Genomic DNA, 10,879 nt, shown 5'->3' on the forward strand with positions numbered 1-10,879 from the left:
CTATAGAGAAGGTCATAAGCAGGTTGTATGCACACAGGAGAATAGCAGACTATATCCTAAGGAAAACAATTTAATTTGAAAGTTGTCTATAAGTATCTTTACAGGCAAGATATAGCAACTTTCCCCCCTCCCCCCCATCACTCCTACTAAAGTTAGCCTTGTAAAGGGACTAAAACAACTTGCCCCTTCTAAGATTATATAAGACAACTTATCTCTCTGTTATGAACATCATTGAGCAAGCTGGGATTGGGGTAAACAAATAGTGGCTTGTTCAATAAACACTGATGTGGAAACATTCTACAATGAAGCTGCTCTTTTCAAAGGTAAGGCAATACAAAGCTCCTCTCTTCTTGCCTCCCTTGGATTTTAGCCCATGAAAGAACCACCTTCTCTGACTATGTTTCCTCTTATCCTCTTCTCAGTTCACATTCTACCTTCTGTTCTCCAAGTGTGAGGCAGTTTGTAATAGGTCTTAAATTCTAGGCTAAGGAGTTAGTAAGTAGAAACTGAAGGTGCCTCGGTCAGAAACATGACAAAACCAAATAGAAACTTCAAGAATACTGACTACTACTACAAGGTAAAGCAACTTCAGAGCCCCTTTTAAGGCCATATTTTGGCATATTATTAGGTATAGTGCTTCATTTTTCTTTCCAGAAACATGTTTTCCAATCATCAAATAGGGAAAAAATGTGAGATAGGGAGAGAAAAATGCATATAGTTTATCCTTTCCACAGTGTGGGGATTAGGGGGGGTGGCATCCTCACACAACCATCATGTGACCTGGAAAATCCACCTAAAATGTTTTGGTCCTCCCTTTATACCAGAAAAGAGATCTGAATTTTCCTTTATTTTATTTTCTCCTCTCCCCTCCCCTCCCCTCCCCTCCCCTCCCCTCTCATCTCTCTCTTTCTCCTCTCCTCTTTTCTTTTACAGTAGCTTGTAAAAGTTGAAATAAGTATTTGTCATAGATTCTGTGTTATCTGTTGGTCTTTGCACAAAACTCCTCCAAAATTTTCATTTAATATCTTGTGCTGGCAGTGGTATAATGAAATGACAATAGGGAAAGTCATGATGGGGATGGAATAACTGTGGATCACTTTGTAATTTTTGAAATTATTTATTTTGAATTGCATTAGGAGCTGAGGAAGGACATTTTTTTGGTTCATAATGTCTAACTCTGAAATTTAAATAAAATGTGAAACAATTTCACCAGTGGTATATCTTAAGGCATTCAGGGCTCTATGAGTCTTTGGAGTATATAAAGTTTTAGTTTATCTGTAATTTCTGATGATGATGGTGTTTGTCCTTCATTTTCGAAGAAGACCAAGACATCAGGGAGGTGATGCCATGACAAGAACATGAATTAGATTTCAGTGAGGGGATGCTATGAGAAGTCATCAGCTTCACTTTTTTTCTCTCCAAAGTATCTGGGTCCAGTGGCCAGATAAAAATCAGGACAATTGGAGATGACCCTGAACATGAAGCAGTCAGAGTTAAATGACCTGCCCAAAGTCACACAGCTAGTAAGCGGCAAGTGTCTAAGGCTGGATTCTAACTCCTGTCCTCCTGTCTCCAAGGCCAGTACTCTTTCACTGTGCCATCTAGCTGCCCCCAATTTCTAGAATATTCTCAAATACCCAACAATCTATGGTGATATATTTGTGTGTGTGTGTGTGTGTGTATAAAATGTCTGTACAACACCCATACATACAGGTATGCATAACCCCTATTTTCTATCTATACACAATGGTATGCCTCCTGAAAAAAAAAAGAATGATACATAGCAATGAACTTGTCAAAAGTCACATTTGTCTACAAGAGGTATGTTTGAACCAGTATAAGGCTTCAACAAGTTCAGACTCTTGACTGCTACAAAAACCTTTCCAGAGGTGAGGAGGTTCATATCAAGTATTCAGTCTGAATTCAATGATGTGATATCATGATATGTGCTATGTTAGTGACTTCACTCTTTTGTTTATCTCTAATGTATCCTGTCTATATTTTGTTGTCTATATTCAGGCTGTCTCCCTGTTAGACTTTGAGTTTTTTGAAAACAGGGTCTGGAAGCAGCTAGGTGGTGCAGTGGCCCTGGAGTCAGGAGGACCTGAGTTCCAATCCAGCCTCAGGCATTTAATAACTGCCTGGCTGTGTGATCTTGGGCAAGCCACTTAACCCCATTGCCTTGCCAAAAAAGAAAACAAGGTCTGTCTTTTGACTTTCTTTGTATTCCTAGCTCTTTGTAATATTTGACATACAATAGGTTCTTACTAAATGACTATTGCCTGACTGCCACTGGGACTAGGATAGTAGGTGTTTATGTAGCATCTTGAGGTTTGCAAAGTATTTAATACACATTATCTCATACATTTGAGACTTACAATCACTCCAGGAGACATGTATTATTATCTCAGATTTGTAAATGAGAAAACTTGTGTTCAGAGAGAGGTTAAGTAATTTGTCCATTATCAAACTGCTAGTAAGTATTAAAGAGAGGATTCTATAATAGGTGTTTTCTCATTCCAAATTCAGCATTCCATTCATATTTTTTCTCAGCTTCAAAAAGTAACTTATTTCAAAATTTTCAAAATAGTCTCCTTTTTAAATTTTCATATTAGTATATTGGCAAACATTTTCAAAAACAAAAAAAGCATTTGAGAATAGTTAAATGTATATGTACAGATACATATTGCATATGTATATATACTTATATTTATATATACATATATTACAAACTGTTTCTTCACCCTTAATAAAGAAAATAGTTTTATGGAATTTAACTTTAGCACTGTTCATTTGGGGACTACTAACTAACAGATGTAAAAGTAAATGTGTTTAACTCCTTACCATTGTATTAAATGTTAATTCATAAATTATTATGGTGGGCTTGTATTTCATAGGGAGAAAATCTACTGTGCTTGTGTTGATTAAAAAATTTAGAATTTAGTTGAGATAAAACTTTAAACTTTAAACAAATATCAGTTGAAATGAGAAGTTTCTGCCAAAGGAATAAACATTATGGCTACCTTATTTGTAATTTCTAGAATATTCTCAACATTCTACAAGTGATACTTGGTAGCCAAAAAGCCTAGTCAACCATCATTCCAGTGAATTCCATCCCATCTGCAGGTAGCCTAGAGGGTACTGGGAAGGCTCAGGATGGTCCATTACAAATGATGACTTGCTAATAAGTCAATAAGAGAGATCACCAAGGACTTATATGACCAGAAAAGTATGTGGGTCAGTCATAAAATGAGTATGAATGATTACAGATAGTCTGAGTATCATATTGGTAACCAAAAACTGTTACAGATTTTTTTCCATTTTAAAAATTTTATTTGAGTTTTACAATTTTTTCCCCCTAATCTTGCTTCCCTCCCCCACCTCCCACAGAAGGCAAATTGCCAGTCTTTACATTGTTTCCATGGTACACATTGATCCAAATTGAATGTGATAAGAGAAAAATCATATCCTTAAGGAAGAAAAATAAAGTATACGAGATAGCAAGATCAGACAATAAGATATTAGGTTTGTTTTTTTTTTCTAAATTAAAGGTAATAGTCTTTGGTCTTTGTTCAAACTCCACAATTCTTTCTCTTGATACAGGTGGTATTCTCCATTGCAGATAGACCCAAATTGTCCCTGATTGTTGACCTGATAGAATGAGCAAGTCCATCAAGGTTGATCATCACCTCCCCTGTTGCTGTTAGGGTGTACAATGTTTTTCTGGCTTTGCTCATCTCGATAAGCATCAGTTCATGCAAATCCCTCTAGGCTTCCCTGAATTCCCATCCCTCCTGGTTTCTAATAGGACAACAGTATTCCATGATAAAGATATTTTTTAAATCCCAGAAGAAAGCTTCCTGGTCAGATCTTCTGAAGAGTATTTTTGAAAAGTTTTAAGAGATGTTGTATGGCCATATCCTACCTTTTGTTTCTTGGCAAAGATACTGAAATGGTTTGCCATTTGCTTCTCCAGCTCATTTTACAGAAGAGGAAACTAAGTCCATCAGGATTGAATGACTTGCCCAGGGTCACACAGCTAGTATCTGAGGCTGAATTTGAGTTTCCTTACTCCAGGGCCAGTGTTATTCACTCTGTTTACCTTACTTCCTCAAGATAGTCTCTACTCTCAGGAGCTTAACATTCTAATGGCTGAAGACATATAGAGGATATATGGAAGAAGCTGGAAGATACAGGATTATTGATTTGGGACCTAGAGATAAGCTAGTCCAACCTCTTTTTTTTTTCAGATGAGGCCCAGAGAAGCAAAGTGACTTACCTTAGAGTCATAATTTGCATCTCGTTCCTGTTTTCCAATCTAGCATCTCTTGTGCATTGGTTGTGATCTGCATTCACAAAAGGAAGACTTGTGTGAATGAAACCCAGTGAAGTAGCCAATATAAATCACATGCAAATATTTTACATATCTGTAAGTTTATCAAATAGAGAAATTCCAATATGGGAAATGCTTCTAATAATGCAGATGAAAATCAGTGAGCTAACTCACATTATTAAGTCCTTATTATATACCCCAAACAGAAACTACAAAGATAATAATAATAACTTAGATTTAAAGAACATTTACTAAATTCAGGTACTATTCTAAGTGTTTTACAAGTATTATCTCATTTGATAATCACAACTACCCTGGGAGGCAGGTATTATCCCCATTTTATAAATGAGAAAACTGAGGCAAATAGATGTTAAATGGCTTGGGTATGATTATAATGCCCATTTTACAGATGAGGAAACTAAGGCAAATAGCAGTTAAATGACTAGCCCAGAGTCACATGGCTAAGCATCTGAGTAAGTATCTGAGGCTAGAATTGAATTCAAGTCTTCTTTATTCTAGGCCCAGGGCTCTATGCACTGTAATACTAACCTAGTCCCTGATCTCCAGGAGCTTATATTCTAATGGCTGAAGACATCACATAAGAGGAAGCTGGAGGGTGGGAGGGAGAAAGGTACCACTGGAAACATAGGAGAAGCAATCCCAAGTGCATCCTGGAGAGGAATGAGACCAGTCTGCCCTAGGTGCCATCCTATAGTCAAGATTATAGGAGGAGCATATCCATGGGAGATAGCAGTACCCAGGAGAAACCAATAATCTTTTTATGCATATAAATACTAGTAAGCTGCCTGAAGCAGACAAAGGCTAAGTATATACAGTAAATATCACAGATAAAATTTGAACCCAGTTTTGCCACCAAGCTAAATACAGCAGACTAATAGTATAGTTATACCTCTTTTCTTATATAGAAAACAAGGATAGAACTAGAACAAAAGACAATACGAAGTAAAAAGAAGGAACAGTAAGATGATACTAAATTTTAAATGAAATATGAGATACTTATGAAGAAAATACTCAATTTGTAAAAAACGAGATATTTATGTTGAAAATAGCTAAATAGGGGGCGGCTAGGTGGCGTAGTGGATAAAGCACTGGCCCTGGAGTCAGGAGTACCTGGGCTCAAATCCAGTCTCAGACATTTAATAATTACCTAGCTGTGTGGCCTTGGGCAAGCCACTTAACCCGTTTGCCTTGCAAAAACCTAAAAAAAAAAAAAAAAAAGCTAAATAGAAATAACTAATATTTATGATATAGAGACCAAGTCCTATGCTAGGCCCTTATCTCATTTGATATTTATATTTTTAATATGCAACAAACATATACATAACATACCATACCTTTGTAAATATACAATTCCATAACTTCCTAGAATTAAGTGGTTTCTAAATATCAGAGAACTTTAGAATTAAGAGTCTTGATGATCCACATCCTTTTGGGAAAGGAAAAATCTATTTGAAAGTTTCCTTCTTTTGTTCACCCTTCAAAAGTCTAAATATTCCAGACCAGAGACTAGAGGAGATAAACATGGAGCAACACTCCTGGCCCAACCAGAACTAGATTAAAATGGAATTGGGAAATATTTATCAAAACAAATAAAAATACAATAAAACATAGATAATCATACAATTTAAAACTAAATCAACATATGACTTGCAAGGATCCTTATATACATAATAGTAAACTCTGTTTCCGTTTGAGTTTGACCCCACTGTTCTACACAAATCATTTCAGTGAACGGGTACAAGACAAACTCATTTTTAATCCTCCAGACCCACCAGTTTCTCTAAATTTCCCTGTTTCATTTGTAGGCAATTCCATTATTTCTCTAATCCTAACCCTCTCACCATCCTATCACCTGCAAAGTCTTCACACTTCTCCCTTAACATCTTTGGCATGTATTCCTTTTCTCCCTTTACACAGGCCCACATTAGTTTCAGTCCTCATTATCTCCCTCCTTGGCCACCTATATTAATCTTTCAATTGGTTTTCCTGTACCAAATTTTCCCTCCAATCCACTCTTAATACCATTATCTTCTTATGGCACAAGTCTGAGCATCAAAGTCCCCTGCTCAAACCTATTAATTTGTTGCCTATTATCTCTAGGAAAAAAAGATACAAATTCCTATCAAAGTTAGAAAACTCCCATGAATAAAATGGAAGGCTCATTTTCATAGAGGAGATCAAATCTAATCTCAGATACTGTGGCAAGTCACTCAGACCCTGGCAAGTCACTTAACCCTATTTGCCTCAGTTTCCTCACCTACAAGAAAAGGAGATAGAAAAAGAAATGACAAATCATTCTGGCATCTTTGCCAAGAAAACCGCAAATGGGCTCACAAAGAGTCAGACTAAAAAACAGCTGAACAACAACATATAACAAAACATTCATAGTGGCACTTTTTGTGATAGCAAGGAACCAGAAACAAAGAATGCATGTTCAACAATTGGGAAATGGTTAAGCAAACTGTGGTACATGATTGGAATAAAAAAAAATAGCTACTCTGTAAAGCATGACAAGGATTAATCATGGGAAAACATATATGAATTTAATGCATAGAGAAGTTAGCAGAACAAAGAAAACAGTACACACAAAATTGAAGACTATTACCAGATGTAATAGAACCAGAAGGGAATAGTAAAATGAAACTGAATACTTAATAAAGAAATCACTAAATAGAAATATCAAATATTTATAGAGCACTTAAGATACGCCAAGTTAAGCTAAACTAAGCTCATGACAATCATTATTGTCTCATTTGATCTTCATAATAACCCTGGGATATAGGTTTTACAGATGGGGAAACTGAGGTTGGCAACTTGTACAGGGCTACATTACTTGTATCTGAGACCCGATTTAAACTCAAGCCTTCCAGACTAAAAGGAAATTAAAGTCATTGTGTCATCTAACTGCTCCATTTCATTATAATGACAAAATGTTGCACATAAGAAATAAGAAAATGTAAATCTCTCCTTTGGTTAGAGAAAATTGGGACTATGGGTATGTGACTGTTGAACACACTATCAGAAATATATTTTGATTTTGTTCCTTGTCAGTTCTTTGCTATGATTTTATATCCCCCTCCTCCCCCCCCTCCATTTTTTAAGAAAATCTGATAGTTTTTAATCTTTGTGGATAAATGGATAGAGAGTAGGGGAAACATTTGGATTTCTGTAGAGGAAATGATATCAAGTTCTCAGAACAGGAAAGTCTATAAGCTAAAAGAGCCATCATCTGCTTTCAAGTTCAAGAATTGAATAGATTGGGTGGTGCAGTGGATAAAGCAACAGCCCTGGAGTCAGGAGTACCTGAGTTCAAATCCAGCCTCAGACACTTAATAATTACCTAGCTGTATGGCCTTGGGCAAACCGCTTAACCCCATTTGCCTTGCAAAAACCTAAAAAAAAAAATAAAAGAATTGAATAGATTGCTTGAATTTACCCAATTTCACCTACAGTCTTGCAGTGTGTGTGTGACCCTGGTCAATTCCCATAACTTGGTAACCTTGACCCCAAGTGTAAGTCATAAAGTCAATTTGCTTTGAGGAAGGATGTTCCCACTTCGATGGAAAGAAGACCAAATCAATACAATTTATGTAAGTTTGAAAACCAAATCAATGCAACATCTTATGTCGTTTTAGCTAGCAGTGGCAAGAATGATTTTTTATTCATCACAGACTTCTTGGAAAATAGACCTAGACTAGTCTATATCTGGAAGTTCCATTGACCAGGTGGACGGGTGATGTGGGATGAACATTAAGGCAAAAAAGGATGTTATCCTCCCTTTTAAGGATTCCCAAGCCACCAAATCTTCCTTCCTGGACTTTCTCCTGGTATTTCCCCACAATACTCACCCCACCTCCCCAACAGCTTCCTTTCCTACTTTTATCTTTCTCCATTAGAATGTAAATTCCGGTTATTTGTCTTTTTTTCTCCATTTTTCTATCTCCTGGCTTTTGCTACTGCACTTGGAATTTAATCTTAATTGGTGGAGTATTGGTTTAACTTGACCAGGTGTGGCCAATTTCCTCCTTTCAGGTGGAGGCAGGTGCCTCACCTTCTTTCAAATTAGTCCCTATTAAAATCAAACTTTCTAGGGCTATTTTTGTTGTGGGGATCCAATAAGATAATATTTATACAGTTTGGCCCAGCTATTTCTGAAGTCTTCCTTCTGTGGATTGTTTCCAATATAGCCTTGCAATTGATTTATTGGTAAATAGTTGCCTCCCATGTTACACCAATGAGAGGAGGTTGTCTTTTGCCCTAGATCTTAGCACAAACAGAGCCCAGCATGTAGTAGGTGCTTAGTAAATGTCTACTGGTGGCATTGGACAGTAGTAGGCGCTTAATAAATGCTCACAATCTATCCTGTATATGTTTTGTTTGTAAGAGGTCACTTGCTGCATTAGACTGTGACCTCCTCAAAGGTAGGGGCTGAGGGGCTGCTAGGTGGCGCAGTGGATAGAGCACTGGCCCTGGAGTCAGGAGGACCTGGGTTCAAATCTGACCTCAGACACTTAATAATTACCTAGCTGTGTGGCCTTGGGCAAGCCACTTAACCCCATTGACTTGCAAAAAAAAAACACTAAAAAAAAAGTAGGGGTGGGCTTTTGCCCTACCTTCTCTTCCCCAATACAAAAACACAGAGTACCCAGTAGGAACATACTAAAGATTACAAATACACACACACACACACATACACACACACACACACACACAGAGTAACCAGTAGGAGAATACTAAAGGTCTTTCTCTCACACACACACAGTAGGAACATACTAAAGGTCACACATAAACATATACACACAGTACCCAGTAGGAGCATACTAGAGGTCACACACACACACAGTAACTAGTAGGAGCATACTAAAGGTCTCTCTCTCACACACACACACACATACACACACAGTACCCAGTAGGAGCATACCAGAGGTCTCTCTCACACACACACACAGTATCCAGTAGGAGCATACTAGAGGTCTCACACACACACAGAAACCAGTAGGAGCATACTAAAGGTCTCTCTCACACACATACATACATACACACAACAGTAGGAATATACTAAAGGTCACAAACATAAACATACAGTACCCAGTAGGAGCATACTAGAGGTCTCACACACACACACACAGAAACCAGTAGGAGCATACTAAAGGTCTCTCTCTCTCTCTCTCTCTCTCTCTCTCTCTCTCTCTCTCTCTCTCTCTCACACACACACACACACACTACCCAGTAGGAGGATACTAGAGGTCACACACACACAGTACCCAGTAGGAGCATACTAGAGGTCTCACACACACACACACACACACACACACACACACACACACACACACACAGAAACCAGTAGGAGCATACTAAAGGTCTCTCTCACACACACACATACATACACACACACAGTAGGAGCATACTAAAGGTCACAAACATAAACATACGGAGCATACTAGAGGTCTCACACACACAGACACAGACACACAGTACCCAGTAGGAACATACTAGAGGTCTCATACACACAGGCACAGACACACGGTACCCAGTAGGAGCATACTAGAGGTCTCACACACAGCAGGCGCATACTAGAGGTGTCTAGCCTCGGGCTCCACGTGGACCGGCCGCAGCCTCGCCCCTCGGCCCGGCGTGGGGCGGGGGAGTGAGCCCGGAGGGCGCCTGCTCGGCCCCGCCCCCTGCCCGCCCCTCCCCGCCGGCTCCGCCCCCTCCCGGGCTCCGGGCCCGCCCCCTCCGCCGGCGGAAGGAGCCGAAAGCGAGGCTGAGCGCGTGACGTCAGGGCGACCCAACGAAACCTCGCCCAGAGTCAGGCGTGGAGAGAGCCGGAGCGGCGGTGGCAGAGGAGGAAGAGGCGGCGGCGGCGGCGGCAGAGGAGGAAGAGGCGGCGGCGGCCCGGAGACCCCCCGGCCTGAGCACCGGAAAGCGGAGACGGAGCGGCGGGCAGCGAGCGCGGCTGTGCGCGGGGAGTCCCGCGGGGCACTCGGCGGCGGCGCCCTGAGTGAGTGGGGCCGGCGCCGGGGCGGGGAGGAGCGGGCGGAGGCCCGGGCGGGGCGCGCACGGGCCCGGGCCCTGCAGGTGGCGGGGCCGGGCCGGGCGGCTCCCCGCGGAAGGGCTCCGCTGTCTGAACATGGCGGAGGCGGTGCGGGCCGGGGGGCCCCCGCACACGCCCGGCCGCACGCGCGCACTCCCCGGCCTCCCCGGGCGTGGACGCGGGGCCGAGGCGCCGCCCCTCCCCCAGCCGCCGGGGGGGGCCCCGGGCCCCGGGGGGGGGGGGGGAGTTGCCGAGCGGAAGCCACGAAAGTTGTCTTCGGGCCCGGCCGGGCCGGGCCCCGCCTCGGGACCGCGAGGCGGGCGGGGGAAGTCGGGGCCCCGGGGCCGCGGACTCGCGCCCGTTTCGGGAAGTGGCAGGAGGGAGGCCCGGCCCCGCCTAGTCCGGCCCGGCCCCCGCAGCCCGGAACCGGGCGGGCTCTGCGCGGCCCCGCAGGAAGCGCGCGCCCGGGGGGGCTCCTGGCCCCTCCCCGC

The 10,879-nt window shown here is 41.6% G+C and overlaps 1 protein-coding gene and 1 long non-coding RNA gene across 5 annotated transcripts in view; one reads left to right on the forward strand and one right to left on the reverse strand.

The window, feature by feature from the left end:
• The first annotated feature begins 243 nt into the window (after positions 1-243).
• Positions 244-10,879, forward strand: part of RAP1B (RAP1B, member of RAS oncogene family) — a 60,395-nt gene continuing 49,759 nt past the window's right edge. For 2 of the 3 annotated variants that reach the window (XM_074226095.1, XM_074226092.1), the window contains exon 1: positions 10,150-10,355. The gene's annotated coding sequence lies outside the window, so the exon portion shown is untranslated. Of the gene's footprint in view, positions 324-10,149; positions 10,356-10,879 lie in introns of those variants that run through there. The other variant, XM_074226096.1, reaches the window with a different exon arrangement.
• On the reverse strand, positions 3,457-9,929 carry LOC141514922 (uncharacterized). Of its 2 annotated transcripts, none has more exons than XR_012476150.1 (3): positions 9,900-9,929; positions 4,280-4,346; positions 3,457-3,651 (listed from the first exon to the last, which is right to left on the reverse strand). It is a non-coding gene; the product is annotated as an uncharacterized LOC141514922 (long non-coding RNA). The 2 variants fall into 2 exon arrangements; XR_012476149.1 differs by lacking the exon at positions 9,900-9,929 and adding an exon at positions 7,695-8,143.

The sequence above is a fragment of the Macrotis lagotis genome, chromosome 2 (assembly GCF_037893015.1).
Source record: "Macrotis lagotis isolate mMagLag1 chromosome 2, bilby.v1.9.chrom.fasta, whole genome shotgun sequence".
Classification (NCBI taxonomy): domain Eukaryota; kingdom Metazoa; phylum Chordata; class Mammalia; order Peramelemorphia; family Peramelidae; genus Macrotis; species Macrotis lagotis.